The 6,470-nt window shown below is 40.9% G+C and overlaps 1 protein-coding gene across 1 annotated transcript in view; it reads left to right on the plus strand.

Annotated features, from left to right (window-relative positions):
- Positions 1-6,311: 6,311 nt before the first annotated feature.
- The window catches only part of zbtb45 (zinc finger and BTB domain containing 45), a gene marked incomplete in the record, with an annotated part of 9,540 nt that continues 9,381 nt past the window's right edge, over positions 6,312-6,470 (plus strand). The window contains 1 exon segment of the mRNA XM_024289433.2: positions 6,312-6,470.

Raw genomic sequence — 6,470 nt, forward strand, 5'->3', positions numbered from 1 at the left:
CTGTGTCCTGAAATGAGAAAACAAAAATCAAATAATTAGTGCACTGGTTCAAACAAAAACAAAAGGAACTGGAACCTTGGCCAAGATTGCTGTCGGAATCAGCAGCTCCCTGCTAAGGGCTGCCTAACCAACTAACTACAGAAAACAAATAAACAAAGACCGCAAACGAAGACTACCAAGGTCCAAGTCCAAACTAAAATAACAAAACCCACCAGTACAAGACTACCGAGGAAGAAAAGAAAACATACCAGCACAACTCAAAGTAAAACCCAAATGCTACAGTCTGCTGCTCCCTGCCTGCTTTGATGAGGCCTTCTCCGTCTTAAGTAGCCAGTAGGAGCCAATTAAGGCACATTGGCCACACCTGCCAGGTGAGCAGAAGGACTGGATGGAGAAAGGTCCAGCAGTAGCAGCAGGACGTGACAGTAGCTTTAACACACTAGATCCTGTTAACATTACCAGAAGCTTTATTACATTTAGACTAAAACATTTGAAAATGCATCAGATAAATGTAGAAAGAAAATACCCAAAAGTGTAAAGTTGTCACAAAATACTCAAAACATGTTTTTGAAAGGTTTGTAACCATGTTCTCCGGGGTTTTTCAAGGTCTTAAATCCATCATCTCTTCAAACTCCAACAGATATTTAACCAAAAAACTGATCAAATAAAGCTTCTAAAGGTGTTAATTCTTGTGCTCTCTTATGGGGTCCAGATGACCCCTCCCTTATATTGATGTGTGATTCCTCCCATTAAAAGGTGGACAGGATTTTAGTCTGCCATGGACACCAGTGAAGGTAAAAAATCCTTGGGGGGGGAGTGAATTGCGCCATCCTGTGGGGTCCAGATGACCCCACTTTTAATGTAAACACGGCGAGAACAGCACGAGGGTTTTAAAAATACTTTATGACTTGAAACATTTGGGTGCTTTTTTTAGAAATCTTGATGGTTTCAGAGCATACTTTGTGTTTTCTGCAGAGTTCCGACAAAAAAACAATTTTCTCGAATACATTTAGTATTGGGGCTTCACAGTGGAGCAGCTGTTAGCGCTCTCGCCTCACAGCGAGAAGGTCCTGGTTCAAATCCCGCTGGAACCTCTTTCTGTGGAGTTTGCATATTCTCCGGCATACATTAGGGGTCACTAAAGTGGTGCCCACGGGCACCAGGTAGCCCTCAAGGACCCTACAAGGTGCCCTCAGGTCTCTCCTAAACTGATCATAATTCACTTTTGAGCTGCGTCTGAAAATGTAACAATTTCTGAGATTAATAAAGTGCTGAATATTATTATTTGCTTCTTATCTTGTCATTGTTGATAATTATGGTGAGAAATCAGTGTCTTCACATAGAGGAGGATCATTCATTATTAATGTATGACTAACTATAAGCAAAATGTGTTATTTCACAGTGGTAGCCCTTTGTAGGACTCAGTAAGAATAAAGTAGCCCTCACTTTCATAAAGGTTGGTGACCCCTGATTCATAGGTTACTGGTTACTCTAAAGCACATGTGTCAAAGTCAAGGCCCAGGGGCCGGATTCGGCCCTCCGGGTAATTCTATCCAACCCTTCAGATCATTTTATTTATTGTTACAGCCCGATTTTATCTTGCACATATTTTTAACTTGTATAATTTTGACAAAATATATTCTTAAGGAGAGTAAAATATTGAAAGTTATTTAAAGTTCAAGTTGATTTTTTCTGGAATAATATTCCTGCCTTTTTATTATTCATAATTATGTTAAAAAGTTACAGTTTTAAAAAAATTGTCATTCTGTTAGTTTTTTTTTTGACTATTTTGGTATTTACCAATATTTTTTAGGCTATTTCGGACTTTAGCTGTTTAGTCTAATTTAGGCTTATTTCAGTTTTTTAGGCTAATTTGCCATTTAGCTAATATCTTAGCTGTCAATCAACTTCAGTGTTTTTAGCTATCAATTTCTGCATCTTCAGCGGCCAAATTCAGCTTACAGCATTCACACTAGTATTATCACAGGTAATGCTATATATCTAGTTCATAATTATGTTAAAAAGTTACGGTTTTGAAGTTCTAAAAATGTATTTTTAGAGAGTTCTATAAATGTTTATCCTGTTCGGCCCGTGAACTAAGGTGTGTTTTGGATTTTGGCCCCTTGTGCGATTGAGTTTGACACCCCTGGTCCAAAGTGTCCCTTGGCTTGAGTGAATATGGGTGTGGATGATGGCGGCCCTGCAACAGAATGGCGACCTGTCCAGGGTGTACCCCCACCTTCATCCAACAGTGGGTGGGACAGGCTACGGCAACCGCATGACCCCCAAAAGGGATACAGCTAAGAGATGGATGGAGGAACCAGCTGTGGTTGAATTCTCTTCTTCACTTTGTGCTTCAAGACTTAATCATGATGGAGCAGTTTGTGGTAAAGATTTCTTTGGTTGGCCTTCTCCTCTTCTTAGTCAGTGAAATGACCAAGCAAAAAAAAAAAAATCCCTATAAAAAGTTGAGGGTTCCCCACCCATCCAAGTGGCTTCATCGGATTACAATGAGTGAAGAAACATAGAAAACTTTAAATCCAGATGCCACAACTCAACTTCAAGACCTTCCCCATAAAAGAGCAAAAATATGGGCAAATTAGGAGTGTAATGATTCACTTTAACAACTGAATTCACATCATAATTTGTGATTGCTGATCTGATTCATAGTCAGTTTTGGTTCATTTTGAATGATCTGATTCACTGACCTAAAATCGATCCAGAACATCTTCATCCCAAACTTCCATCAGTGTGACTCAGTATGAACAGTGCAGGTGAAGTTTTCCAGATTCTTTGTCTTTCTTCGAGATAATAAATTAAATGTGTACAAACAAGTAATCAAGAATGAATGTCAAATCCACTCATATTTTAGTTTGATAAAGTTGTGCTTTTTTCCCCACATCAAAGTAATCATTATTAGAACATTCTAGCTCACTGTATGGTCACATGTCTGATAAATTCAAAGACTATAATGATGGTTGATCAGTTTCTGCTGCATCACATGTGAGTTGTCTGCTGTGATTTTACATTATGGTAAAACAAATCGACCGTGTCTCAATCCAAATAGTATTTTCCAAGATAGGTCATCAATTTATCTCAGTTTGAAATGGTTTCCTAAAGGTAAAGGCTGCAACCTGCAGCTCTGGAGCCACTAGTGGCTCTTTGACTAAATAAAAACAAAATGATCGTATTCTTTTTATTCAGACTAGTTAAATTTATACATTTATGACTGAGTTGCACCTCGAAGATAAATATGTAAGTTGTTACATTCCTGATGCCTTGAGGGGGTCTTGTTTGTACTTTGCTTCCTCCAGAATACACAGATTTCAAATAGCAAAAATGTGGTAAAAAAGTCTGATCTCTTATTAGTTTAAAGCACATATATGCTGTCCAGAGCAGCACTGTCATGATCTGGTTGGGCAAAAGGTGTCTTTTATTTTGAAAGGAATCCATACAAGCTTCTGTCAATTGTGAAAAATAATTCCACATTTTAAGAAAACGCTAGTTTCTCTATATTTCTGTTTTTATTCATGCCACAAAAGAAACACAGTTAATATTTATTATTAAAAAAATACATTGTAATGAATGCACAGCAGTATCAAAATGAGACTTCTACTAGGTTTTGATCAATAGAAAAAAAAATAAAAAATCAAAGGGCTCTTTTACTGTTAAAGGCTACAAACCCCTGGTAGGTCTGATTAACAACTTGCCTCAAACATCAATCTGGGTGGATCGTAGGAATACACTACCAGGTCAAATAGAAGGAGGATGGTAATACTTCTGGTTTTTTTACCATTTGGTTTATTGCATCTCAACTTTTACCAATAAATCTTAAAAATAACATTTAGGAAAGACTGTGAAGCAATGTATTTATGGAGATATTCCAGAGTTTTCCTCCCTTTTATTACCTCTTCCTTCGTTTCCATCTGAATCAAAGTCAGTTTCCTGTTTTGCTTTACAAATATGTGAGCTTCAGCTGAGCTTCTCTTCAAACCTTTCAGGTCTCCGTATAGAAGAAGGTGATGATGCTTTATTTTAGAGCAAATGTTGAGGCCGGTCGGGTTTTTTCAGGAAAGAGGCTTTTCAGGAAAAACTAAAACCAGTTGAAAACATTTCAACTTTCTTTTTATACACTTTCACCTTTCAGGTTGTATCCCTGTGAGCAGAAAATATGTTTTTAAAAAAGGTTTCTATTTGGGTAGAAATAAAGGGGATTTCCATAAATGATAAGAAAGTTTCTATATTGCATGCATGTGTCAAAATTCACATTTTCATCAACTTTTATATATATAATTTTTATTAATGATTTTGTCATTTAGACGAGGGGTCCCAAAACTTTTTCTTGTGAGGGCAACATAACTGTTTTGTCTCTGATGGGGGGCTGGGGTCAGTTTGTAGGCTAACAGAAAAGGTGTAACAATCACAGTTAAAAATGTAAAGATTTATGGTTTCCCAGAGAGCCACACATAGCCAAATTCTAAATAAATCATATCTATAATCTTGATAGAAAAAAAATACTAAAACATTTTTAAAAACTAGATATATGGCATTACCTGTGATAATGTTGGTGTGTAAGCTGAATATGCTAGTGCTGATAGCTGAAGATGCTGAAATTGATAGCTAAAAACGCTGAAGTTGAGAGCTGAAATGGCTGAAGCTAATAGCTAATAACTCAAAAATAGCCTAACAATCCTTAGTAACTGCCAAATCAGTGGAAAAAGCTAGCAGAAAAAGAACATTTTATTAGCTGAAGAACTAGTAAGGACGTTCAAAAAAACATATAGAAGAAAAATAAAATTAATAGAGGAATTAAGAAAGAGTAAATCATTATTAAACCAATAAATATCCTCTCTTCTCCCGTCATAGTTCAGAATAAAAGTCATGTTCTATGTGGTTCTCAATCTGCATTTCTGACAGTGTGTAGGGGCCGGGGCAAATATGGAGGGGGCCTGATCCGGCCCGCGGGCCGTGATTTGGGGACCCCTGATTTAGACTTTTCACTTTCTGGAATGTAGTTTTCCCAAATTTGTGCATACATGTTTATAGATTGAATTTAAGTGCGTGAATTCGAGTGGCGCGTGGACGTGGGTCAACAGTGAATCAAAGTGCGCGTGCAGCAGCGGGAACATTTCCAGGATCGGAGAAAGGCTCGCGGGCGCTGTGTGGAGCGCGGTTCGCTTCCTGCGGGGCTCTGCGGGAACGGGCTGTGTTATGCGGGAGAAGGCTGGCCTCTCCGCGTCTGCATGCGTGGGTCTGTGTGTGCGTGTGTGTGCGTGCGTGTGTTTGTTTGCAGCTCTCCTCGGGTCTGCTGCGTTTCATGAGGGCTTCCTGCCGCATCCGTCTGCCTGAGCCGAGCTGTCACCGCCGCCTGCGGGGGTAAGTCGTCGCCTTTCGGCCGCGCGCGGTGACAGCTGTGCCGTGACCCGCCGGGGCGCGTTAAGCACGCGGTCCGGACGGAAACACAGAACCTCGCGGCCGCTGGCAAGCTAACTTTATTAGTTGAGTCTGGCCGTTTGCGCTAGCTTCAGAACTAGCTAGCCTAGCTAGCATTTTTTTCTTGGAGCGTGGGGGCGAGCTTTCGTCGCGGGTTTGGACTCGCGTGGAGCTTTGCCGCTCACTTTTTAACACCTGAAAATATTTATCCGTTTGTAAATGTTTATCAGAACCCGGTTTGCGCGGGTGAACCTGCACATTTCGAGTGCATTTCCTTTCAGACAGCAGCGGCTAGTCCTGAGAGGCTAACGCTAGCTAGCGCTAGCCTCTCCTCGGTAACCTGTTTGCTGGCCCAAATGTGGGTTAGTTAATGTGTAACCACACTAACCTGCGGGAACCGTGAAGAGGGAGCTGCGGTTAGTCGGGATACCAGGTCGGTACCCCCCCGGTTCTGTCAGCCGCGAGTCAGTTTAGCTGTGAAATCGCCAGACACCCCCCGCTGTGCAGACTGACCCGAGGATCCCTCGGACAGGCTCGCGCCACCGCACGTGCGTTTGTCCGAAACAGGTGTTCCTGATGATGCACGCGACTAATTTGATTATTAACCCGTGTCTGCACGCGCCTTAACCCGAGTCAGATTCGGTTACGGGGGGGTTAGAAGGTCCTCGACGGGGACGGATCACTTTTTTTAGACAAATCTGAAACATTTAAAACATTTTATTGATCTAATTGATTACATTTGTTGATTGGAGGCAGTTTGTATGCAAACATAGAATAAAGTGTCATATTTTATTTCTTCTTCCTGCTTCCTGATCAGCTAATTTGGATGAATTCTGTGGATTTTTGTTAAATCTGGTTCATTTTATTGTTTTCAATAGACAGTAAAGTTGTTGGGAACAGCTGCCACCCCCCTCCATTAAAGCTCATCACCCCCCCAGCGACAGCAGAGCAGATAACGGCGGGCGGACTCATGCCGGCGTGAGCCAAGCGACCCCGCTGTGGCCCATGCGCTGTGCCCCTTTCTCTCCCCGTCCTCC

This window comes from Oryzias melastigma, linkage group LG1 (genome assembly GCF_002922805.2).
Source record: "Oryzias melastigma strain HK-1 linkage group LG1, ASM292280v2, whole genome shotgun sequence".
Lineage (NCBI taxonomy): Eukaryota > Metazoa > Chordata > Actinopteri > Beloniformes > Adrianichthyidae > Oryzias > Oryzias melastigma.